Source organism: Meles meles, chromosome 1 (genome assembly GCF_922984935.1).
Source record: "Meles meles chromosome 1, mMelMel3.1 paternal haplotype, whole genome shotgun sequence".
NCBI lineage: Eukaryota > Metazoa > Chordata > Mammalia > Carnivora > Mustelidae > Meles > Meles meles.
The window spans coordinates 7,117,170-7,143,099 of NC_060066.1; the positions used below are offsets into that span (position 1 = coordinate 7,117,170).

At 46.8% G+C, this 25,930-nt stretch overlaps 1 long non-coding RNA gene across 1 annotated transcript; it reads left to right on the forward strand.

Annotated features, from left to right (window-relative positions):
* Positions 1-629: 629 nt before the first annotated feature.
* Positions 630-9,266, forward strand: LOC123953118. Its single transcript, XR_006820807.1, has 3 exons — positions 630-766; positions 5,288-5,471; positions 8,496-9,266. It is a non-coding gene; the product is annotated as an uncharacterized LOC123953118 (long non-coding RNA).
* The last annotated feature ends 16,664 nt before the right edge of the window (positions 9,267-25,930 follow it).

Consider the following 25,930-nt stretch of genomic DNA (forward strand, 5'->3'; position numbering starts at 1 on the left):
AGGCTCAACTCGTGAGGGGGAGGACACGGAGGAACTCCTCAAAGTCCGGAACCTTCCAAAGTTCAAAGCCCAGCCATCAGCCCCGAATGGCCTCACTGAGGACCAGGTGATCTCTCAGGGGCTTGTTCCTATTTACTCAATCAACCTCCCCAGCCTCCCGGGTTCAGTGCGCAGAGACACGGCGGGAAGGAGCCGCAGTGGGCATCTTGCTCATGACTGACTCGCTTTTAGAGGTGAAGAAACTGTTGCCCGGAACATTTAAGTGATTGAAGGCAGGAAGTGGAGAACTGGACACGCACACGCGCGCACACACACACACACACACACACACACACACATGCACACACGCGCGCGCACACCCTCCACCCGCGTCTAACGACAGGTGCAATGGGACCTTTCAGCTCAGGCACTCACACACTGTTTGTCTCTATATTCATCTATATTCATGTTCCCCGAAAGTCACCCCCCCACCCCTCGCCCCGCTGTTCCATAGACTGAGCCCCGGGCCCTCTAGCAGACTCATCGGTCAACAGGAAGGGAGCTCTCCCGATTCGCAGAGCCACAGATGAAAACCACAGTATTGCGCACACGCCCCCCCGTGGCCAAATGTGGAAGTACACACCCTCACAAGTTCTGCGGAGTCAAGTTGGTCTCCGCTTGGGTTGGACTTGGAAGCCGCCAAAAGGGAACCACAAGTAGGATTTAACTCCTTCCCAGGAAGAGGAGAGTGGAGCATCTTCTTCTGTGAAAGACTGAAACGTGGAAGGTAAAGAAAAAGAGGAAAAGGAAGGGGAAAATAGGAGGGAGGGAGAACTCAGGAGTAGAAGGAAGAGAAAGGAAGAACACAAAGTAGGAGGTGAGCACAAGGCAAAGGAAGGTTGGGGGGGGATGTTTCTCTAGGCTGAGCCTCTGTCTGTTTCAAGGATAAACGCGCTAGGTAACGGAAAATAACAAGAATTGTGGTGTCCAGGGTCAGCGTGTCACGACCAGTCAGGTGGGTGTGGATGAGCAGGTCACCCCTTGATTGACACCATCACTGTTCCGGCTCAGGGATCTTTCCAAAACCCAACTCTTTCCCTGTCTCTATCTCTGAGATTGTAAAGGGGTAGCTAGCTGTTGTTCTCATCCTCTTTTATTGAGGTCTGATGAGAACAATAAAGATTTGCAGAGAAAACCCTGAAAAGTGCTCTGAGTTCCCAGGTATAGCCATCGTAGAAGTGTGTTTTATTATTTCCCTCCGTGCAGCAGCAGCCTGCTATCCCCCGCTTCCTGGACTGAAAGGGGATGTGTGATGCTGGACTGCCAGCGCACTCGCTATATTTCAACAACGCATCAAATTATCACAACCTCTGGTGCTTTGTAAGGTGCTGTGATTTGAAAATCGCTGATGAAATACAGCATGTTATTGCCACAGTAGTAAAAAGACTCACGTCCATCTCCTAACCCACTCTTTCTCGTCAGCGTGCAGAGCTGTCCACAAAACAATTCCAGCCACGTTAGCCAGACACTTTACAACAAGCCTGCACGTGTCTGAGTTCGGCGCAATGCTCATACAAAGCATTTTGGGAAGTGTCAAGTTCGTGTCCAATCAGCCCTCAAGGGGGTGATGACATTTGGAGAGTCTACTGCAAAGCAAACACATCCAGGTCACATAAAAAAAAAAAAATGCCAGTGTTTGCTTGTGCTTTTCTGTTGTTAAAAAATGAGGAGCTAATCTTAACAAAAAGGGCTGTGGAGGAAGGAGGGACATGAAGTCAAGGTTCTGTGCTCACACCCACTGAATTGCATGAGAAAACATCTCAGAACAGGATTGGACTGTGTCAGTAACCATGGGCTTCCCGGGTGTCCCTATGGACTTCATTCTTTGAGTTCTGTATCACCAGGCACTAGCTTCCCCATGCACAGCCTTCATCACTACCCTGTATGGATTTATAACGGCAGGAAACACATCTCGAAATCCTTTGCTTGCTCTTAATGGGCGGGGGCGGGGGGTAGGATACCAAATACACTCACGCAATCTTGATTCACTTGATCCAGCCTGGAATGGCAGCTGGTACGTGGGGTATGTGTGGGAAGTTCCAGCTTCCTCTGGTGCATCGTAGCCGGAGAATCAATTCTCTCGAGGTTTCCGAGCCACACTCACTGGTAGCAGCCTTGCAAAGCTACGGCAGCTTGACGGTACCAACCACGGTAATCTGGGCACAGTTCTACACAGTAGGTTACCCTTGAACACAGAATGGCTGCAGCCACCAGCTGAGGATCCAAACCCAGCCATCGGTCTACCCATAACCAAAAGAGTGTTTTGTGTGAAGCAGCCTCTTCTGGCCTCAGTCTGCCCACTTGTGGAATGAAGACAGGATCATTCCCACAAGCAGTTCCTTTAAGATCTCCATGAGGTAAATGGATATAAAGTGCTCCGTACAGAGTCTGACACCCAGCAAGACCTGATGGAGAGCATATATGTAAAATACCCAGAAATATAATGGGAGCCACAAGTGCAATTTTAAGGTTTCTAGCAGCCACAGTAACAAGGTGAAAAAAGGATTCCTCAGTGATTCAGTTTGTTAAGTGTCTGCCTCCCGCTCAGGTCATGATCCCGGGGTCTGGGGATCGAGCCACGAATCAAGCTCCCTGCTCAGTGGGGAGTCTGCTTCTCCCTCTCCCTCATACTCTCTTGTTATCTCTCTCTCGATCCCAAATTAATAAATAAAATCTTTTTAAAAAAAGGTGAAAAGGGACAGGTAAAGCTCATTTTAATGAGATCGTTTATTTAACCCCCTATATCCAGAATAATTTTTCAGCATGTAATCAATACTTTTATAACGTTGAGATATTTTATGATCTTTTTTCATGTTAAATTTTTGAAATCTGGTGTGTACTTTGCACCTATAGCCCTTCTCAGTCCAGGTGCAAATGGTTACAATAGTGTGGTCCTATCAATACCATAAAGATAAATTTTCTTTAAGATTTATTTGACAGAGAGAGAAGCCTGACGTAGGACTCAATCCCACGACCCTGGGATCATGACCTGAGCTGAAGGCAGAAACTTAACCGACTGAGACCCTATCAAGATGCATTTAATGGAAGAATATCTTATACCGCTCCCATTTTAAAATTCAAATTCCTTTAACATTTAATACCCTTAGCTCCAGTTCTTCACAAATACTAGCCCCAAATCAAGCGCTCATTAGCCACATGTGGCTAGTGGCTGTGGTATTAGGCAGGACAGATCAGAAGAAGAGGTTCGAGGGCACGAAATAGAAACCCCAGCTGTCAGTGCTCAACCAAATAAGACATGTCCTGGTCTCACCCCACGTGGAGTCCAAAATCGGCTACAAAATGTGCAGCGAGATGTCAGCAGTGTGCCAGGCTCCTTCAGTCTTTCGGCTTCACCCACGTTAGGGTGCCACGGTGGGATGTCTCCACCCCTCCCTGGGCATCCGACCTCGTTCCAGGAAGGAAAATGTGGGGAGGGGGACGGCTGACAGGAAAATGATCTTTACCTGTTGAGTCTGCTCTGCCGTTAAGTTTTATGAGAAGCCCCGCGTAATGGTTCTTGCTTAAGTATCCGTAGCCAGAACCGTAACACACACAGCCACCCTTACTTGCCCAGGACAGAGCTGATAAATACAGAGTTTTACCTGGACATGTTGATACCCCCACAGAAGTGGAGTTCCTCTGGAAGAAATAGGAACCAACGGACATGTGGTAGCCCCTGTCAAAGGTGACTCCGCAGTTCTCATTACTAATACTGCCAACCTTCACCCAGAATCCTTAAAGGAATAAAATAAGAGAGGGAGGAATGTCTCTTCCTTTACCCTGTTTGGGTAGATCAGTAGAAGCAAATGTTCTGAGCATCTGAGCGTGAATGAAGGATGTGACAGGACTCATGAGGGGTGGGTCCCTGTCCTCAGGAAAAGGAAGGGTAGCACAGAGCCTCTGCCCCATGCTTCTGCCAAAAAATACCCAGTTCAAGAAGAGGGCTGTTTGGTATAGCAGTGAAGACCATCGTCTACAGAGCCAGCTTCTCTCTAGCTGTGTGACCTTGAGCTCCTTGACGTCTCTGTGTTTTCTCACTCACTCTGAGGAGGGGGATTACAGGGGCACCGCTGACCTTATCAGATTATTATGAGAATGAAGTCAGCTAACACTTGAATGTGCTTAAAACAGGGCCAGGCGCCATAGTACGTGCTTTATAAACGTTGCTTAAATAGAAAAATCGCAGCTCTGTAAACAAATTTTGGCTCATTGATTTCCTCAGTGTTCGGTACTGGTCTGAGACCCTGTTCTCCCTCCAGGGCTGAATGCAAAGCAAAACCGTGTCTGCCTGTCCAGGAATAAAAGATAGAAAATGATGAAGTCAGCAAAGTCGAGAGATCTGTTCACTGACACAACTCACCGAGATGCGCTGTTTGACATTCTATAGCCTGAAAAGGCTTTGATTCGTTTTGTCTTATGGACAAAACAAAACTCTCCCAAAACGTCGCGACCACGAACGAAGGATTTAGCCTACTGGAAGTGAAGTCCTACCTCTTCCCTGCCCCACTTGAATGTGTGACTCGGTCAAGATACGCTGCCTTTCTCTGAGCCTTCATTGTCTCATCTGCGAAATGGGGCTCCTAATTCCAGCGTCAAACATTCCTCCAGGCAACACAACACTTTCTCAGTGAATGCAAGTTGTTTCCTCCCATCTTTTGTCTTTGAAAATCCGTAAGGCAGGAGGAAGTTTGGAAGAGAACGCTTTTGAGAGACTGAATTTCACAGAAAGGCTCAGTGACTTAAACGTTAACAAATTTGGAACCACGTGTACAACAGAATTTGTTTGTTTAACTAAGTCACGTTCAAGGGATGCATCTTGCTTGCGCAGATCAGAAGGTTCCGTGCTTTTGCTCTGTGTGTTTTGCTTTGGGCTCATACCTCAGAGGCATAGTGGGCAGAGCCCAGACTTTGGAGCTCAACCTGTCAAGTCCTTTAACAAGTAGCTTTTCTTTTCTTTCCTTTTTAACATTAAAGGGTCTTTTCACTTCTGAAAAATCAAGACCACTTAACTTCTCTAAGCCTCAGTTTCCTTAACTCTAAGTATCTACCTCACAAAATATTGAGGTTGATTAACTAATATTGTGTTCATAAATTGCCCAGCACATAAATGGGGGGCTTGGTCAGCGATAATTGTTACAGAAAGTGAATGATAGAAACTTAGGCTTCTTGTCAAATCACACAGACTCCGTAGTGGGTAGAGAAAACAATCTACAGAAACCACCTCTTTCGCTGATGATTTATTTTCTAGATTTCCTGGAATACAGAGTGGAAGAGAATATTACCCTCCAAAGCTTTGCTGAAGGAGCCGTCAGGTTTTAATGGCACGAGGACAGTTGACTTCAAGTGAGGTCCAAGGAGAGGCGCGATGCTGGAGAATGGCCTCCAAGCAGATCTTTAGAATTGGCTGAGGATAGGGGCTGTGTGCAGAGCAGGTAAGTCACTGCATAGTTGCATCAAGACGTCAAGTTGGCTCTTAAAACAGGCCCCTCAAATTAGTCTAAGAGCCCTTATAACAAACGAGCCTCTGATTAAGAGATTAATTTGGTCTTATTTTGCATTTGCTTCTTTGCCTTTCATAAAATAGTTATCAGCCCTTAAAAATAGCTTTTATTTTACTCTTCTTCCCAGCCCCCCAAATCCTACTCTCTTTCAATGTTCTCTCTCATCGAGTGTCCTCTCTGTCATTCCAGAAACCTGGAGGCCACTGCCTCGCCTTCAGCCCCACAGTGATTCTCTTAGCAGTACCTGTTGACTTCCTCTCCCAAATATCCCCAGATTCCCCCATTTCTCTGTCCCTGCTCTGCCTTTTCCTCAGAAGCCTCCCGCCCTCTGGCCTTGAGCCTGGCCCTCATCTGTGTTGCACCCAAACTCATCTTTGCCAATGCAAGTCTGCTCATTTCCTTTTGGCTGAAACCTTCTCCACTGCTGGTAGTTCCGATGAAGACCCAACCCCTTCATTCAGCCAAGAAAGGCCTGTGGATTTGTCCCTGCCTACTTTTCAAGTCTCTTCTTGCTCCCCCAGCAATGATCTATGGACTTGGGGGAATGTACCAAGAATTCATTGAGTGGAAGCTTCATAATCTACAATGGCTTCCTTTTGCTCCAAACATCCCCCTGACTCTGGCTCTGTTAATCCATGTCCCACCCTCCCCTCTGACAATGACTGTTGACCCACACCCCTTCATTTCCTCCCCACCGCTTTGCACACAAAGCCCAAAAGAGCTCTTCTATGACTGGCCTCTCCCAGTGGGGGCTGCAAAGGAAGTATGGTTCACTGGTCCACCAGAACATACTGGTGGAGAGCTAGGACAGATTCAACCTATCTCCCATAGCCTCAACCCATCAGAGCATCGCACACACACATAGACAGGCACCCACGATGCTCCCCAGACTATCACAGTCAAGCCAATGCCCAGACACTAGACAAGCCCTAGGTAGATGAGTGCGGCCAGAGATAGAGCAGCTGTTTCGGAGAACAAAGGGCACATCTCCTCACCAGTTCATAATCCTTTTGTGTTTTTCTCCTTAGTGTTCATCTGTCTATTGATCAGTGTTTACTGAGTATATATAATCACGTGTCAGGTACTGCTCCAGGCTTTGGAACAGGGACACTGCCCTCAGAAAGTATAGAGCCTAGTGCAGGAGATAGACCACGCTACTTCCTGGCTCTATGACCTTAAGGAAGTCACTTAACCTCCCTATGTCCCAGTTCCAGTTTACCTATAAACTGAAAATATGGATGGTACCCTCACAGCACTGTTACGGAATGAAATAAAGTAGCACATGTCAATTACTGACTTCATATGAGCTATAATGAGATAGTACAAGAAAAGGGCTTAGAATAGTATCAGGATAACGTCTTCAATAAACAACAGTTTTGTGTATTATTACGTGAATGGAGACATGTCAGCTGCAGATTGTACCAGCTCTCTGAAGGAAAGGATTTGAGGCCCTGAGGGAGAATGAAGGGAGGAACTTCTGTAGGTGGAATGACCAGAGAAGGCTCCTCTACAGAGGTAACCTTTAGGATGTGAAGGAGTCTGCTGTGTGACTCCGCGGAGCCAGAGGGCTCGGGTCTGGGATGTAGCAGAACCAAAACGGTTGTCCTAGGCACACAGACAAATCTGGTTCAAACATTTTCTCTTTAGCTCCTCAGGGAGTATCCTCAGGTGAGACTCATCACCTTTTGGAGACTCAGTTTTAATGACAATGTCATAAAGGTAATAGTAATGAAGACAATAATGTTGGTGTGGTAGATTTTAAATAACAGAACTCATGTAAGTCACCGAGCAGAGAACCTTACACATGGTAGGCATTTAATAAATGCTGGGTTGCATCTGCTTCCCATGCCAGACATCCTCCGAAATTAATGCTTGCCTTCTTGGGACCATTTGCATAACCAGTAAGTCAGACTTAGAAGCCACGCCAATCTAACTCTGGATGCTGGGTCTTTCCCCCTTCACCAATCCGTCAAAGCCCAGACCGTTGCAATAACTGACACATGTCTGGAACACTGATTCTAACTCGCCTTTTCCACGAATTCTCTCTTTACTCCTCACGGTGTCTCAGTGAAGAGGATTCTATGCTTCCCCCTGTCTTGCCCAGATTTACCCAGCAGTGGGCTGCCCCGAGTGCCCTCAGCCTGTTAGCCAGGCTCCTGCCCATGTGCAGACTTCCTTCCGGGGCCGGTATGGAGGAAGGTTTGTTCTTGTGTTCTCCGACCCCCTCCATTCATGAGGCTGGGTCCTACTCTTGACTACTGCTCCCCTCTTTCAGGAAGGTTCTGTTTTGCTCGGGGCCACGGTGATCTGAGCTGAGCTGGAAACATCCGCCATGTTTAGTCGTAAGTGTGTTCCTTGTGCGTCATGCAACTACCATCCAACGGGCTGAAACTGCGCCCGCCTCCCTCTCTTCCTCGTCTACGTCTCCTGTTGGCCACGGCAGAGGTCTGGGGAGCTGCTAAATGGTCAAGTCCTGACAACAGTGGACGAGAAGGGAGGGAAAGCAAGGAAGAATATTGATCCCTGTGATTGTAGAGGACTGAATGGCACTATTTCTTCATAGCTAGAAATAGTGCTGAGTAATCTCTCAGTTAACCAGCACCTTTCCTGAGGAAGCCACATTTTCTGAAGTAAGAGGTAGGACACATTTCTGAGAAGAGACGTGTGAAGAGTCCACAAGGTTTGACTGTAAGGATCGGGTTGGGGGGAGTTGTTGGAATTAGTGTCTCGGTAGTATCCACCGAAGGCGACTGTGGTTGCCATAAATTGAAGCCCAAGCTCATTCAGCTTCTGAACCACTGGGGGCACTGGACGAAATGGTGAAACCCTTTCTCCTTGAGAAAGGTGTTTCATTGCGGTGTGTCCATGCCTGGTCTTGCCAGGTTCAGCGTAAGCTGAATCTGGATCATTGGAGCTTCAGTCCGCGTAAGACCATGACTTCTCACCACATTTCAGGACCCACTCTGACCTCCCCCGTCAAAGCGCCCATCTGATGACGAAATTGTCAAGTTGTCTGAAGCACCCTGGAGAGCGAGCTATGGGACGCTTGTCTGTTCCGCGTTTGGGCTGCAGCACCTAGGACAGCTGTTCTTTCCTGCTCTTGTTCTACATCCCAGAGGATCACTTTTCTGGCTCCCAGACTGTACCACAAGCTCCTCCTGCCTCCCTGGATCCTCCCATTCTAACTGGAGAACTCACCTTGACAGCCTGCCTTTCCTAGATGAGGTGCCCATCCTTTGGGCTCCCAGAGCTCGGGCTTCCTCGTGGTATCACGGCCTCCTCCAAACGCTCATCCCTCGTCCCCACCGGGCTGTGTTTTCCCGGAGCCCAGGGACCACAGGTGTTCAATAAATGTTAGTCGGGTAGATGAACAAATGACTCATCGTTGTTGTCGCCATCAGTTTGTGGCATCTTTCCACGTAACCAGTTAAGCAAAATTGAGTTTAACATGCATCATGTAAGCCATCTGCACACATTATATCCGACATGCTATACTGGATGGATGGCTCTCAACAGTGGTAGTTTCAGGGAAACTGCATACGGATAGCTAGTTTTAGCATTTAAGTAAAAAAAAAAAAGCTATAGCTATTATCTAGATAATTTTAAGGAAGTGGAGGTGGGGAGAGCTTCAAATACAGGGCATTCATTTCCTGTACTCATGAGAAGCATCAAATTTCTGGGTTTTATCAGCTAAAAGTTTGAATGTGTGTTAAATTACTTAACAGTTTGTTAGACGTCAGGTGTAGAAAGCCAATAATTTTCAAAAAACGAACTCTACATCCATTTTAATAAAACTGAAACCCGTATGCCCAAATCTTATTTCTGTTTTTGTTTTTTTCTCCTATAACTGATATCCAGGAAATTCAGGTGATAGTGCCTGCCTCCATGACGATCAGACTATGTTTCGGTCCTTCATTCATTCATCCATTCAGCAAATCACTGGGTCTCTCTGCCAGGCTCCGCGGAGCTGCAGGGGGATGGCCTCGGCCTCAGGGAGCTCCGGTCTCTGCTCCTCGTCTGGGAAGACACATCTTACACCAATAAGCTCACATACCAGCATGGAAATTACACGTGTGATAAGTGCTCTGAATGCAGAACAGCAGTGACCCGCTGAAGTCAGGTGGTCAAGGCAGCGCCAGCTAGAGGGGGAGTACTTTGTCCTGGGTCCTCATTCTACAGATGGGGAGAAGGAGGCCTGAGCATTTTGACTCTTAGAGAAGGCCAGGGATGCAGATGAGCTAGACAAAAATCTTCTCTTCCCAGAGCCCAAGATTTCCCCACTCTTCACAGCCTTGCTTAATTGGTTCATCTGCACAAGCACAGAATAAGGCTGGGTTATTTCTGAGATCTTTCTACCTCCAGCAGTCAGTGATCTTACTTGATTAAATCCACTCAAATCCATGCCTTTGAATATTTCCCTTTTTTCTGATCTCATTATGAATCATTGATGAAAACCAATCATGGTGATTCCATTGGGGGAATTATTTTCATACCTATGTTCCTTTTTTTTTTAACATTTTCTCATAATATCTAAAAATTGGTTTCTTTTTCATCACACAGCATAATTTTTCTCTGAAATAAAATTTTGTGCTAATAGATACAGACACAAACCAATTGATTGAAGATCCACGAGGGTGAAATTGGGGGGAAGGAACGATAGAGCCAAATCATCCATGTTTATTTTAATATCTATATGCAAGGCATTTTCTGAAATAGCCTAAAATAATCTATATTTCATCAGATGGGAGTGTCAATAGAACAAAGTCTCGTCACAGAATAAATTCTCTTCAATCTGCAATTAATTAAGCAAAGGGACAAATCATACTTAAAGATCTGTTGAAAGGATAGCAACACCATTATTTTTCGAATACAAAGTGCTTTTCCCATAATGCACCTGACCCCTCTTTTTTCCCCTCTATAATGCTTGATTGCAAAGAAATTCTTAAAATAGGCAGAGCAGAGTCCTCGTTAGAGAAGTTTAGTTGTCTCTGGAATATGTCTCAAATCCCCAAATACTGTCTTCTCCACCTCCTCACTGTTCTCTGAGATTTCACCATACTGGTTCCATTCTCTCCAACACTTTGTTTTAAATTGAGCAGAAATTCCGTGGTAGAGGCAACTCACATTTTCCTCCATTCCTTTGATCTTCTCATCTTTCCACCCAGTCTCCATGTCCCTCAAATATGCAAACACCTCAACATTCTGGTGATGTGGAGCTTGGCACTGGTACCCTTGCATGGAGCGGACAAAGCCCCACAGACCCAGGACGACTCTAGGGCCCCCACTCGTCTGCACAACAGCACAGCTAAGATAGGGCAGGGAGGTCTCCCTCACCTCGGCAGGGTGCATAGAGCAGCACCCGAGCCCCCTGGCTCTTCAAACAGTGACGCTGATTGAACTGAGATAAATCTAGACGTGCTGGATGAGAGTCATGGAATTTGAACCTGGTTCTACTCTGCTCAAGTAGCTGATGGAGAAATATTTATTCAAGTGGGAATAAGGCTTTTCTTTTCATGGTCTGATGAAAAGTCATAGGTTCATATGGGTTCAAACTCGAACTTTTCTTCATAGCAGTGGTGGGACCTTGGACAAATCCTCTCACTCCCAACGGCCTCAGCATCTTCCTCTTAAAATAGGGATAATACACTCCATTGGGTTGCTGGGCAGATCAGAGGTAAGCTCATCTGATCTCCTGCAGGGTCTGACTCACAGTAGGTGTCTGCTTCACATTCCCAGTCAGGACAGCACATCACCTCCACCACAAGGAGGGTGGCCTTGTGAGCCGTGACTTGAAGCTTGCCACTGTTCTCTAACACATGTTTGCTGAATAATCAAAATTCCACCAGCTTATGTGTTAAGCACCTGCTCTACCTACACAGGTTTTCTGCTGTGTAAGATACAAGAAAAAACTAAGACGGGGTTCTAGCCATCAAGGAAGTAACTATTATGTTTGAATAGATCATTTAATCCATCTCATTACTCGGTAACAAACTGGGACAGCTGCAAACTCCCCTGGATGCAAATGGAAAGAGGAGTTTAAATAGTTTATTCCAACTACCAGCCTTGTCTGTCTGGAGCACTGGAGAAGAAATAAGAACAATTATTGCCTTGTCTTCATGGCCTGTTGCCAAATGAGACAGGGCAAGAAACTCACCAACCAGCTTCCCATTTCCTTTATAAGCTTAAAATCTACCATGGAGAGATGCAGCTTTCAGTGGAATATTGGAAATATTGGAAATCAAAGCTTCCTAAAAATCCCCTATGTTTTTGAATGCATACTAAAAAAAAATGAATGAATGAACATGTAGTATACATAATTCTGGGCTTTGCTACTAACCGTGTCCACCAGTATCACGCATTCAAGCCCACGTTCAGCTAACATCAGTCGAGCACCTGCTGTGCGTCAGGTACCATGCAAAGTACTTAACCCCATTATGGCAGATCCATATACCAAACCTGTAAGGTGGTTACTATGATACACATTATACAGATGAGGAAACTGAGGGTCAAGGGGCAAAGTGATTTAACTGTGCTTCTTCTGTTAGTAGGGAGCAGAACCCAGTTCCAATTCCAAACAATACTCGTGTAAATAACAATTACCATATTTATAAAGAGGCTCCAGGGAATTGCCTTCCAAAACCACACCTCCTGCGGCTTTCTGTATTTCACTTCATGTCAGCCTGTTGCAAGGCTGAAAGCCTTTTTCTCTCCTATGCTACACTCAAGCCAACAAAAACTCAGGTTCCTTTTACCTTCAAAATAAATCCAGAATGGACCACTTCTTGTGACCCATCTCTACACTATAGGTGGGTTGCTATGGGTTTTCAGAGGGCTCTGGCTGCTCTCACCCAGTTGGCAGCAGGCTGCCATGATCTCTGGAGATCATGCACTCTCCCGGGCCATGGCATTTGCATGGGAAGAAGTCATTTACATCTGCCAGTAGTTTTCGCCATATGATATACGGTTTACATTTTGGTTTTGCCCTTGAGTGCCTTTCTCCTCCCTCCAGAATGAGGTCAGCAATCTTCTTGGTTCTCTGATGTATTATTTCCAGAGCCAGCCACATAGTAGGTGCTCAATAAACATGTGATGAATAAAGGAATAAAGGTTGGATTTGGGTGTTATTCAGTGGCATCAAGATGACATAATGGCCAAGGAATGCAGGGACATCTGAATCTAGGTCAGCTGTAGACTTCTTTCCCAGTGAGGACCATAGGAAGATCCATACGGAAGAAACAGTGTAAGGCAGAAATTACTGTAATATTTTATTGCCAGCTGACATGGACACCAAACTCCAAAGGAGTGCTCTGGAAAGCTGGGCTAGACCAGTGGGGGCCCAAGAGGTCTTCTACCACCTCATCCCCACCATATGTCCAGTCTTCTCCCCCCTTTGACCATCACCTGGAAGTCAAAGAAAGAGAGCCTCGTAGTACTTCTGCTGTCAGTGCAAGAGAGGAGAAGGCAACAGAACCCCAGTCAGTAAGGAAGAGAGTGAGGGAGAAGGTCACATCCATGTCCCGAACTTTAGGTGTAATAAATCAGCAACCTGGAATCTGACCCATCCAAGGAGTGTGGTCTCCTTGTCGGAAGAAGTTGTGGTGTATCAGAGAACCCTGCCCTTCACCAAGTCTTGAACATCAGGCTGTATGCATACAATCTTTGTTGCTTTTGTTGCTCAGTGGACCTACACACATTTTCCTGAGTTACTACACTACTGCAGTGTGCAGCCTGGCCCCCCAGATGCCCCAGATGCCCCCCAGCCCTGCGGAAGGTCTGCATGCAAAACCATTGTGCTAACACAAAACCTAGTTCCCTTCCAGCCCCTCCACCTGGGATTGTGTCGGTAGCTTCAGACAACATGTGAACCATAGTCCAGCTGCCTCAGACAAGGTGGCTGGCGGCAATGATGTTCCAGGAGCTTCACTATGTAGAAAAAGACCCAAAACTTATCATTGTATTTCATGACTTTACAGATGGCCCAGGCTCTGTTGTACAGGTCCAGCTGGGGGGCCGCCTAGGGCGGCAGTTCCCCGAAGGCTAGATGTCCAGGATGCCTCCCTCACGTGGCTATCAGTTGATGGCGGCTGTTGGCCAGCATCTCCTCTAGGTCTGATGAGTCGGGCTTCAACACATGCCTTCTCCTCTTGGCTTCAGCTTCTGCATCAGAGCGGCTCATTCCAAAAGTGAGTGCGCCAAGAATGAGCCTCCTACGGAGGTCCAAGTGGAGCTTAAAGCCTTCTTAGAATCCAGCCACAGAAGTTCCAGAATATCACTTGTGCTGCATCCTATTACTCATACAAGTCCCTCAGGCCAAGCAGATTCAGGGAGATGGGCAGTGAACTGCACCTCTTGATGTGGAAAGCTACGTGCGTACATGGGGAGGGGAGGGATGGACAGGGGCCATCTTCGAAACCATCTACCCCAGACACTCTTCCTGGAAGAATCAAAGAAAGCAAGCAGAGTGTCCTTGCATAAGAACCAAGGAGACAGCATGGATGCTAAGACACAGGATCCTGAGATCATGACTTGAGCCAAAGACAGACACTTAATGGACTGAGCCACCCAGGCACCCTGGGAGAGTCAAGCTTTTAAGTGAAAACAGCTCAGCCTTCAGGTGAAGGCAGCAGAACAAAATAGGTCACACGGGAAGGTGGCCTGGGGTTGAAGGTACTGGGCGCATCAGGAGACAGGAGTGGACTCAGTCCAGTCCAGCTGCCATAAGCTTTGTTCCCATCAGTTGGTCAAGTGATGAGGGGTAGAGCCCTACAAATGCAAGGAGCTCCAACAAAGCCGGATTCTGAAATGTTTATCCACCCAGATCTTTAGGATAGCTCCTAGAGGGCTGAAGCATGAAGGAGTTTCTGTTAGTGGAATCCAGTGAGCATACACCCCTCCAAGTGAAGGAAGTGTGCTAATTTGATCAGTGCAGATAATCCAAGAGGAAAAGAAAAATGTTAAGTATAAGGGAAGTCTGATCAAGCAGCCCATGTCCTCAATGGGCCTTGCCGTCCAGACTGGTGCTCTCAACTGGAGTACTCAACCCCAGCTGAGTGCTGAGCAGGACCATTAAAACACAGATGTCCTGCCTGGGTCAGAGTGCTTCATAGTAACAAATCAAACATTGTTATTAACTTCAAACAAACAACAAACACCGAGATACCTCGGTCTGGTGTGCCAGCTTCAAACTGTTTAGATAAATGTTGACATTTCAAGACATTCCCCACTTTGGTGAGTGGCCTGGTCCTGAGCCAGAAGACCACCCTTAAGAGGGGTTTCAGGCAGCACGTTTGGGGAGGCACCTCCCTTAGCGAGTGGGGCCCTGGTTGCCTCTTCTTCTTTAGTCAACTAACCCAGTTCAACAAATATTTCACAACTCATCAGCGGCAGCACTGGGAAGTAGTTGCAAACAGAGCTGCTACCCATCGCTGCCTGGGTGACCTGGGGTGACTCTACTACTAGCTGGCCTGACATCTTTGAACCTCAGCTCTGGTTTCATCTTTCCTTAGTCTGGGGTTAGCAGCAGCACCTGCCTGACAGGCTGTAGTGAAGACTGACAAGTACTTAGCTCCATAAGTATAAATAATGGTTTTTATTATATTCTAGGAAAATAGCATTATGCTCTTATGCATCTGAGCCTTTGCGTGTGTTAGTCTGCATGACCCAGAGCTCGGTCTCCATGTCGTGTCCCCAGGAAAGCATTCTCTGACCTCCTCCTGCCTTGCGTGCCTCCCCCACGGGCAGTCAGGTTAGGGAGTATTTCCTCTGGGCAACCCCAGTCCTTGGGCTTTCGTCTCTCTTAGCGTATAGCACCCGTAGAACTCTGAAGAGGAATTACTTAACACACACAAACACACACACACACACAGACACACACACACACACACACACACACACGATTATCTTGAGCCCTGAGCCGCTGAGGCAGGGGACTCTGTCTTTTGCAGTCAGTGCAGCACAATGGCTAAAACTCTTAGGAACGATGCTGCCTGAGTTCCAATCCTGCCTCTGCCCTTTTTTAACCCTTTGACCTTGGGCAAGTTATTTAACCTGTGCTTTGATTTCCTCACCCATAAGGATGGAGTCAAGACAATGAGAGCAACAGTACTGTCCTAGACCAGGGAAGTCTGGGTCACATCCCACTGGGATCCTCTGCACCCCCTTCAAGACTGGGTTTGGGGTGCATGGGACTCCGGAATTGCCCTCCCAAGCAGCCACTAACCCATCCACCTGCTGGGCCTCTGGAGCTTTCTTCCCTGGTCTGTTCTCCTGAGGGCACACAGCACTATGGGCACTCTGAGGCCTCAGGTGTGGCTACTGTTTGGGAGATGTTTCTAAACTGAGCTTGAACTTGAGCCTGAGGATAGTAAGAGAAGGGGACAGGGATCTCCCTCTGTTTGTTGACCTCAGTCTGCAGGAAGCCATGTGATGCGCGATTCTATCCCTTCCCGCAGCTGCCAAATCTTCATTAAAGTTTATCGAACTCATAAACGCCTATTATGAGTGGAGCGTGCATGTGTGTGGGTGGGTGTGCTTCACAGAAATGGGGAATGAGCCTGCAGTCATGTTGGGCTCAGCATGCTGTAGGACAGAAAGAGCGCAGACAGCAAGAGACCTGAGAGGCTGAAGAAGCCCTGCGGACTTAGCAGAAATCACACAGGCAAGTGCGGGATCTCCAGGGGCTGGGGAAGGATGGCAATGTGGCTGACATTATTGTATCAGTGTCTGTCAGGGGCAGGAGATGGTGGTCGACACACGAGTTACACAAGAGTAAGCCGGGCTAATGCACAGTCATTCTGGACCCTTGCAGCGGGGAAGAGAACACAACACCTTCTCAGGACAGTGCAGACTGATGGGATAATGGCAGAGACCGGGAGAGAGCTGCAGGTGACTCAGAGACGGAAACCCCGGGAGGAGAGTGGGTCTAGGTAGAGGGGGAGCCTCATCGTAACTGATTTCCTCTGTCGGTCACTCTTCGCTGGGGTCTCTGCTTCTTGCAACAGATGCTGGGTCCCGTTCCTCTCTATGTTTCTAGGGTCTGTTATAGTGTCTGCCAGCATCAAGGCACGAGTAAATGTTTGTTGAATGAACAAATTAATGGAGATGTTTCTGCATATAAAACACAATATGTTGCTTAAAAATTCAATTTGTGCTCAGCTTTGCAGATGCACATCTGTTTGGATAGTTCGTTATTTTAATTACATTCAGCTTTTTCTACGCAGCATTTATGAAGTGGACTGTGGCAGTAATATAATTAAACTAATCAGTATAGAAAATGAAATAAGATTATCCAAGGTAGATTTTGACCCTCAATTATATGATATAGCTACCACTGCTCCAGACAGAGTAAGGGGCAGCGTGGTCCAGTGGGATGATCACAGCCCTTGGACAAACCACCTAGGTTTCAATCCTCGCTGTCTTTCACTGTCTGTGTGACGTTGGGCAGGAATCAAAGTCTTCCACTGTTATATGAGGGAAGTAATACCCACTCCCTGAGATGTGAGGCTTATGAGGGGTGGCATGGGTATATAGGAGGAATATTCAGTAGGATTACTCTGATTTCAAGCACCACTCTTCTTGAATTCAAATCTGTCATCACTGTGGACTCAGGTGAGGGCAGTTGCATTAGGGATCAGCTCCCACTTAGAATCCAAGTACCATGAATGATGGGAAGCTTGACTCTGCCAGGCTTTTATCCAAATCCCGTGACCCAGTGTTCATCTGGATTCAATATGAAGTCTGATCCTAAGTACTGAAACAATATTTAATATCAGCCCATTGTGCCCCTGAGTTCTGCCATAATCTGTTTTCAGATTTGCTGAAGTTTTCTTTTCGATTTTATCAGCAATTATTTCAAATGAAATTGGCACCCGACAATTGGATTACTGAATCGTTGACTCTCATATCCTGGTAGACAGTAAAAAGCAAATGCAATTTTCACCAGTTACCTGTCAACTACTCCATGTTGTTATAGGGAAAAGAAGCTTTGGCCCCGAGAGACAGAGTGGAAAGGGATCTGAATGGATGAGAAAGCTGGATGTGAGCTCCTGCTACAAACACGGCTTCGTGTTTGTTAGACAGGACATGAAAGCTTTTATAAATCAGATCCTTATTGTTTTCACAGTATGTATTCATATTAATCAAACTTCCTACTATTAATGATAATTTATGCTTTTACACTAAATGTCAATCCTTTAAGATGACATTTTAGCATGCCCTGTTCTCCAAATAATTATTCAAGGGAAATAGGTCAGATGAGGGGCAGGGCGATAGGGCCAGAGAGAACCAGATTTAATTCTTACTCCAGCACAAAGGTGCTGTTGGGGGAGATCACTAAGAGCACACGGTCACCCGTTGACCCGTAAGTTGGACCCCAACAATGGGAGGCTCCTCACTGCTTCCCTTGTCCTTGGAATGTGCATTCCACTTGCCCCCCCCCACCCCCGCACTCCCAGAAACTGCCCCAAGGACACAGCCTTGAGAGAGTGATGTGGTGTTGAGACATTCTAGATGGTCTAGGCAACAACCCAAAACTCCATATAAACTTTTCAGATTTGGCTAACAGGTGCAGAGATCTACTCGTCTTACCGTGCCCAAGACAGGCCTTATAAGTAAGTTCTCTTGCTTATCCTGCCTGTCGCCTCCCAGCTAGAACGGCCGCCTCTTTCTTCTGTCTCTTCCTGTCCTCTACAAATGGGGGCCCATTTCAGATCACACTCACAAAGGTTCCCAAGGAAGTTCCCAACCTGTAGACACTTCATCGGAATATAAACATTGTAAGACTTTCTGACAAACTTGTTATAAAGATTAAAAGAGCTGGTAATATACAGGAACATCCTAGTCATTCTCAGTTCTTGCCTATTTTTTTTTTTTTAACAAATGTAGCTCATCTCGTCATCTATTTGGTAATATTTTTGATAGATCCCAGGTACAGTAGAATGTACTGTTATTCTCTATTATTTGCTTTTTCCCTGTAAGAGAATTACATCCTTGCCATTGCCTGGGTCTTTGAATTTTCAAACACATGGAACAGACCTGAATTCAGTCTGTGGCATTGACTAAGGCATTGTAACTCCCTGAGGTTTGGTGGTGGGGAGGTGTGTGTTGACAGTAAATGCTGACTAATTCACTGTTTTGGAAGGCGGAGGATTGAAGAAGACAGACACTGTTTCCTGCCTCAAAGAAGTTACAATGTAAGAAAGAGAGCAGCTATACAACAAGTAGTTAAAATAAACTCTTCAGGGCTCCATGATGGGCAAGGGGGGAGATATGGAGCTAAAAGCAGGATACTCCATCTCACTGACAGGGTGGGTGGCCACAGAGGAGGCTGCAGGACTGGGCGTTTTCTCGTCTTGTCTAAGAACCATAGTATAGATCTCATGATGAGTAAAATGATGGCCTCTTAAGGCACCTGAGTGGCTCAGTTGTTAAGCATCCAACTCTTGAATATTGGCTCATGTCATGGTCTCAGGGTCCTGGGATGGAGCCCTGCGGGCTCTGTGCTCATTAGGGAGTCTGCTTGAGATTCTCTTTCCCTTTCCCTCTGCCCCTCCCCCCCACTGCTCACTCTTTCTCTCTCTCTCTTTGGCTCCCTCTCTCAAATAAATAAATAAATAGTTGCCTCTCAAAACTGTCGATGTCCAAATCCCCCAGAATCTGTGCATGAACATGTTACACAGCAAGGGGAATTAACATTGCAGGTAGTTAAGATAACTATCCAGAATATCTTCAAAGAAGGCAAGTATCCTGGATTATCTGGGTGGGCCCCATGCAATCCCAAGGGTCCTTGAGGGTGGGAGAGAGAAGCCCAGGAGTGATGGTCAGAGTCAGAGGGAGACTAGATGAGGCTACTTTGCTGGCTTTGAATGTGAAGAAGCAGCTGTGGGTCAAGGAAAGTAGCAGCAGCAGGAGAGGCAAGGACCCTGAACCTCAGGAAGGAAGGTGGCCTGCCAATGCCTTGATCTCAGCCCAGTGAGACCTGCGTCAGACTTCTGACCCTCCAGGACTGGAAGATGATAAGTGTTATTTTAAGCCCCTAAGTTCGTGGTAAATTGTTCTAGCAGCAAGGAGAAACTCATACAGATCCAGCTCTCTCTCACTGTCTGGAGCCTTTGTTTTCTGAGGAATGACTTCCCATCTCCTCTGCAATTTGCCTTCATTTGCTCTGAGCCCTTCTAGAAGAATCAGATTAATTTGCCTTCAACACCAACCCTATTGGTGTCAGAGGAGCCACATAGGTGGGAGCCATCAGCCCGATATCCACTTTCTGACGGTGGCACCCAGGTAGTGTGTCCCTGGGAATAGGAGCTGCAAGGGAACAGAGGGTGTCAGGAGCAAGAATTTCTGTCCCCTTAAGAGCCCTTCTACCTAAGAACCAAATTGACACAAGACAGACATTAACAGGAGAAAATAAAATTTAATAGTTTAGGTACTGGCCATTCACACAGACACAGAAATTAGGCAACATGAGTTAGGTGTATCATCCTGAACGAAGGAAAAGGGGGCAGTGGTTTAGGACTTCAGAGGAAAGGAATGCACTTCATGGGTGACAGGAAGAAGAGCAGATGTTTGGTGAGGAGACGAGAAGAGTCACACAGATAACATTTATCTCTCCTAATAGCCCTTATTCTGGGAAAGATACCCCCCACCTCCGTTTAGATTCTTCTACATAGTTAAGGGAGGACAAAAGTTTCTCTTGTGTCCACAGGCTCATAATTGCCTTCAGCTCAGAATAATTTGCATGCTGAATGGGAACATGGGGGGATGCTATCCTGAACCCCTTTGAGGATCACCCAGTCCATCCCTCATTTGAGAGATAAGTGGCTAAGTTTTGAAGAGGCAGAGCAACTTGTCCAAAGTGCGAAGCCCTAGAGGAACTGGGCTAGCCCAATCTCCTGACCTGCCATGAGGGCATCTGCACATGAACGCAGTGCAAACAAGGTCAGCCAACCTTGGTGCTACAGGATAGTAATTATCTAAAGAGAATGTGGGGAGGGGGAGTGAGGAGGTTGCAGGCCCTTGACCTGTCTGAAGGGCAGCAGGGGGAGAATAAAATTCCTCTGAGCCTTGGAAATGTGGAGCAGGGTACCTGTCTGGGGGGCAACGTTGTCTTTCATAAAATTGATCAATCAATCCACCAGTCCATCTCCAGCGAAGACAGGCCAAGATGGGATTCCAGCATCCCCAGCCCCGAGAAGACCTGCACTCGTCCTGCAGACTCCTTGCCCCTCCTGCCTCCCAGGTGGCTTCTAACCCTGAGCTCCTGACCTTGGTGAACAGTGGTGTAGGAAGGTCAAGCTCCCTGACAACATCTTTAAAGCTCGGGGTCTTTTCTCCCCCTGGACCTCCCAACCCTCTCTTTTGCCAAATCAGCAGGAACAGCTTTCAAGTTTGTGCTTTGTCACTCTAGTCTTTGTACCATGAGCTCCTCTATTCCAAGCTGCTGGGAGATATATTTGTCTTACTTCAAAACAGCCCAAACAGTCAGTGGCTGTTGGGTGAAAGGCACCACGCTAAGGATGAGCTCATTTGTGAGCGGCCCTCTCTGAGGTTCGGATCTGGCTTGCCCAGAACCAGTCAGAGCCTCCTGCGGCTTCCCGTCAGCCTACTGGGCCATCCTTTTCCTGCTGTCTGCTGACCCCGCCTCTTGCTTCTGTAGAAGAAAAGCTCCGAGTGGCTCCATTACCTTGGGGCCAGGACAAAAGTCAGTGATCATCGTACCCAGGCTCCGAAGGGTTCTGTCCAAGCCTCTGAAAGGCTCAAAGAAGCCTCTGTAGACCTCTGTGATGTTTCTGCCAGGGAGCAGGCTGTGTTTAGGATCTGGAGAACTGAATTAAAAACATGCAATTAGCATACACCTCCACTCTTTGGGGCCCCAGCCAAATCTCCCTTTCCCCCCTAGTACCAATAATAGATTTAGATGTTTTCCTTAGCTCTGGAAAAATAACCATGATGGTCTTATTATCTCATGTTGGGGTAAGAAAAACTCTTGTGGGGTGGGAAGGAGGGTCTGGTGGTGAGGGCAGATGATGGCAGTGGCAGGTTACTCCCCAGAGGCCAAATTGCAATAAAGCAGTGCCCTCCCCGTTCACTCACCATTGAGGACTCAGCTTGGAAAGGTCACTGACCCTGGTTGTGATTTCAGTGTGTCTATGTGCTGTTTTGCATCTGTGGTCTTTCCAGGTGCGTAACTTGCCTCCCTCTCTTTCTGGGTTGGCTGCATGGGAGACAAGAGGACAGACAGAAGGACCTAGCAGGGCCCCCATTCCTTCTCATATGGAAACAAGTTCTCTGGTGCAGGGGGAATCTTTTCAGATTTGTCAATAGCAACTGAAAAAAAAAAAGTTCTGACGGTTAGTAGGGAGGGATGTGGATATCATTTAGGAGTCAAAGAGAAGAAAAGGATTTTTTTTTTCTTGGATGTTTTGAATTAAAAAAAAAAAAAATGAACAAACAAACCCGGGCTTCCTGAATGTTTATGTAAGGGACGTGGTGGGGGCTGGGGAAGTCACCTGAGTCCTAGAGTTTTTAAAGATCATTTAGAAATTACATGTTATTTTGAACATTGTTCTTTTCAAGATATTATTATTATTCTACAATACCTTGACTATAATACTATAATACTCCCAATGTAGGGGTGCCTGGGTGGCTCAGTGGGTTAAGCCTCTGCCTTCGGCTCAGGTCATGATCTCAGGGACCCGGGATCCAGCCCAACATTGGGATCCCTGCTCAGTAGGGAGCCTGCTTCCCCCACCCCCTCTGCCTGCCTCTCTGCCTACTTGTGATCTCTCTCTCTCTATCAAATAAATAAATAAAATCTTAAAAAAAACACTCACAATGTAAATAGCCATCTTTTCTACTTCATTAAGATCATATTGAGATGGGGGTTCCATCCTCATACTGGGCCTCATTTAGCCTCAGAGGAAAGGTGGAGGGAGAGAAGCTCTGTTGAATGCCCTTGTGCTGGCAAAATTGTTTCACATGGGCCCAGGACCCATTGGTTCACATGGTCCCAGTCCTCTGCTCAGAGCGGTTGAGTACATCCTTGCATGCGCAGCGAAAGAAGGGCGAGATGGACCGGATCCAAGCATGTTCTGTTGGGGGTGTTAGGTCAGTGCCTCCAATGGCAGGTGTCCTGACACAGTCCACTGGCTGTCTGGCTGACTTCTTCAACCACCTTGTTGAGGTTTCTTAGGAAACTCTTGATTCTCCCTCCCCCACCATCCTTGGAGTCCAAAAATAGATTCTCCTCCCCAGTGCTATAGTTATCAATTGCTGTGTCCCAAACTATATACAAACTTAACAGTGAAAACACCTGTCCTTTGACCAGACCTTATAATTCTGTGGGTCAGGAATTCCTGCGGGGCTCAGCTGCGTGATTCTTCTCTTCCATGTGACTTCGATGGTGGTCACTAGGTGACAGTCTAGGTGAGAGTCCAGTTGGCAGATGGGCTCTTCTGGGGGATCCACTTGCATGCTCTGTGCTCTGTGGGGAGAGCGGGAAGGCTGGGTTCCACTGGGCTATTGTCGATGGAGTGTCCCTGTATGGTCTCTCTAGCATTATGGTCTTAAGGGAAGCAAACTTCACCTACCCCCATAGCTATGTATCTCCTGCACACTGTACAAAAGGTCAAGTCTAATTCCCTCCCCTTGAATATGGGCGACTAGCCTTAGTGCTTTGCTTCCAGTGAATGGTAGGGATGCGTTGTGACATCCAGGGCTAAGTTAGAAAAGGGTGGTCCCATGTCCACCTGGCTCACTCTCTCAGCCTTGGAATATTGGGCTGAAACATGCAAGCCTGGTGCCCCCAAAGCTGCCAAACTGGAGAGACTTGGCAGAGAAACCACAGTTAGAGATGCCCGAAGGCCCCCAGCCTCTCCAGTCCCCAGCTCTTTAAGTCTTTCCAGCCCGGACGCCAGTGAGAGAACCTTCGGATCAGTCCAGCCTCCAGCCTTTGTGTATCCAGTGTGGCCAAGTCGAGATGAGAATTCTAAACATTCTTGACTATGTTCCGTATGAATTTCTGGTCTTCCAAATCCATGAGCATAATAAATGTTTGCTAGACATCAGGAAAATTCTGTATAACTTGTTTTGCAGTGATAGTAACCAGAACAGTGACAGCCCAGGGACCCAAGATTATATGCTGCAGTTAAGAAGAGGGAGACTTCCTAGTCTTTTTATGCTGGCCTGGGACCACAGTCACTTCTTCTGTACTTTATTGGCCCATGCAGTCACAACATTCAGGGAGAGACAATACCCACCTCTTGGGGACAAGAAGGTAAGAATTTGCAGGCGTGTTTTTAATATCTCTAAAACCAGTGTTCTTCATCTTAGTGACCACAGCTTCTATGCAGCTGCTCAAGCCAAAAACCTGGGACTCATTCTTCAACCCTTTCTCTTCTTCGCCTCCAAATCCAATCAACCAGCAATCAGCAAATCTGGGTAAATCTCCCTCTAAAGTATTTGCAAATCCATCCATGTCTCTCCCTCTCTCTCTTGCCCTAGTCAGAGTCCCCAAGCATGGGGTACGCCCAGAGTTCCCTGCAGACCCTCTCCTCTACTCTTATTCCTCCACAGTATTATCCATACATCACTAGAGTGACCTTTTCAAACAGTATGAATTGTGTATATATACCACATCTTCTTGATCCATTCATCTGTTGATGGACATCTAGGTTCTTTCCATAGTTTGGCTATTGTAGACATTGCTGCTATAAACATTCGGGTACACGTGCCCCTTCGGATCACTATGTTTGTATCTTTAGGGTAAATACCCAGTAGTGCAATTGCTGGGTCATAGGGTAGTTCTATTTTCAACATTTTGAGGAACCTCCATGCTGTTGCAGCCATCAAAAGAAATGAAATCTTGCCATTTGCGACGACATGGATGGAACTAGAGCGTATCATGCTTAGTGAAATAAGTCAATCGGAGAAAGACAACTATCATATGATCTCCCTGATATGAGGACATGGAGAAGCAACATGGGGGGTTAGGGGGATAGGAGAAGAATAAATGAAACAAGATGGGATTGGGAGGGAGACAAACCATAAATGACTCTTAATCTCACAAAACAAACTGGGGGTTGCTGGGGGGAGGTGGGATTGGGAGAGGGGGAGCGGGCTATGGACATTGGGGAGGGGAGGCGAACCATAAGAGACTATGGACTCTGAAAAACAACCTGAGGGTTTTGAAGGGTCAGGGGTGGGAGGTTGGGGGAACAGGTGGTGGGTGATGGGGAGGGCACGTTTTGCATGGAGCACTGGGTGTTGTGCAAAAAGAATGAATACTGTTACGCTGAAAAAATAAATTAAAAAAAAAAAAGAGAGAAACAAACAAACAAAAAAAAAAAAACAGTATGAATTGGATCCTGGCATTGCCTTACGAAAAGAGATGCCTCAATGACTTTCCACCATAGTTATGGGGACTGAAATGATCTACTCCTTTTTTCCACCTCTAATCCCATCCATGTCTTTCTCCTCCATCTCCTACTGCTCATGCCAAGCACCTGCCCACTGCAGGGCCGTTCTACATGTTGTTCTCTTTTCTGGGAACCTTTTTTTCTAGGTTCTTTGTGTGTCTGACCCCTTCTTGCCCTTTAGGTCATCGCTTAAATGGTACCATATCGGTAAGAACCCCTCTAACCGTGCCAGCTAAGAATGTCCACTATCCATCTCCCTTTTCTATAATTCTCTCTCTATACCTTGTTCCTTCTGTTGTTTATGTAGCGGAAGTTACACACTACAACTCAGAAGCCCAAAAATGGTAACTTGATTTCTTCTCTGTATGTGATCTCATTTTTCCCCAGAGCCTCATTCAGGCTGTTGGAGACAGTAATAGGTAGTGGGTGGTTGGGAGAATATGAACTCAGTTTCTTCCCATTTAAAACAGCCCCTTCACATACAGGTCTCTTGGGAAAGTACTCCATCCATTCTAGGTCTACTCTCTCTCAGAACTCTTCCTCCCCTCTTTTACTGTTCCCTTTCCATTCATCTTCCTGGATACCGTCCAGGTACTCAGGGACACTCTGCTTCCCCAGTACGGGGTCCCCCGCCATCTGAAAGCAGAACATTCCTACGAAAATATCTGTAAGCCAAAATGAAGTAAAGCAAAAAAGCTATTACCATTCATTCATATGGAACATGTTTTGAGCATTCCCAGACCAAAAAATAACCTCCCTGCTCTTTTCTTATACCTAAGGACACATCTTGCCAAGATGCACAAAATAAGTGGAGATAAAGCGCAGATGCTCACACAGTTCAAAGCTGGGGGTGGATGCTGAGATGCTGTGTGTAGTTCCTGGAGAAGGAGCTGGGTGGCGCCATTCTCCCCGCTCCGCAGCAGCTTCTGTAGGGGCACCTCACTGAGCTCCAAGGTCTTTCTTTGAGTGATATCC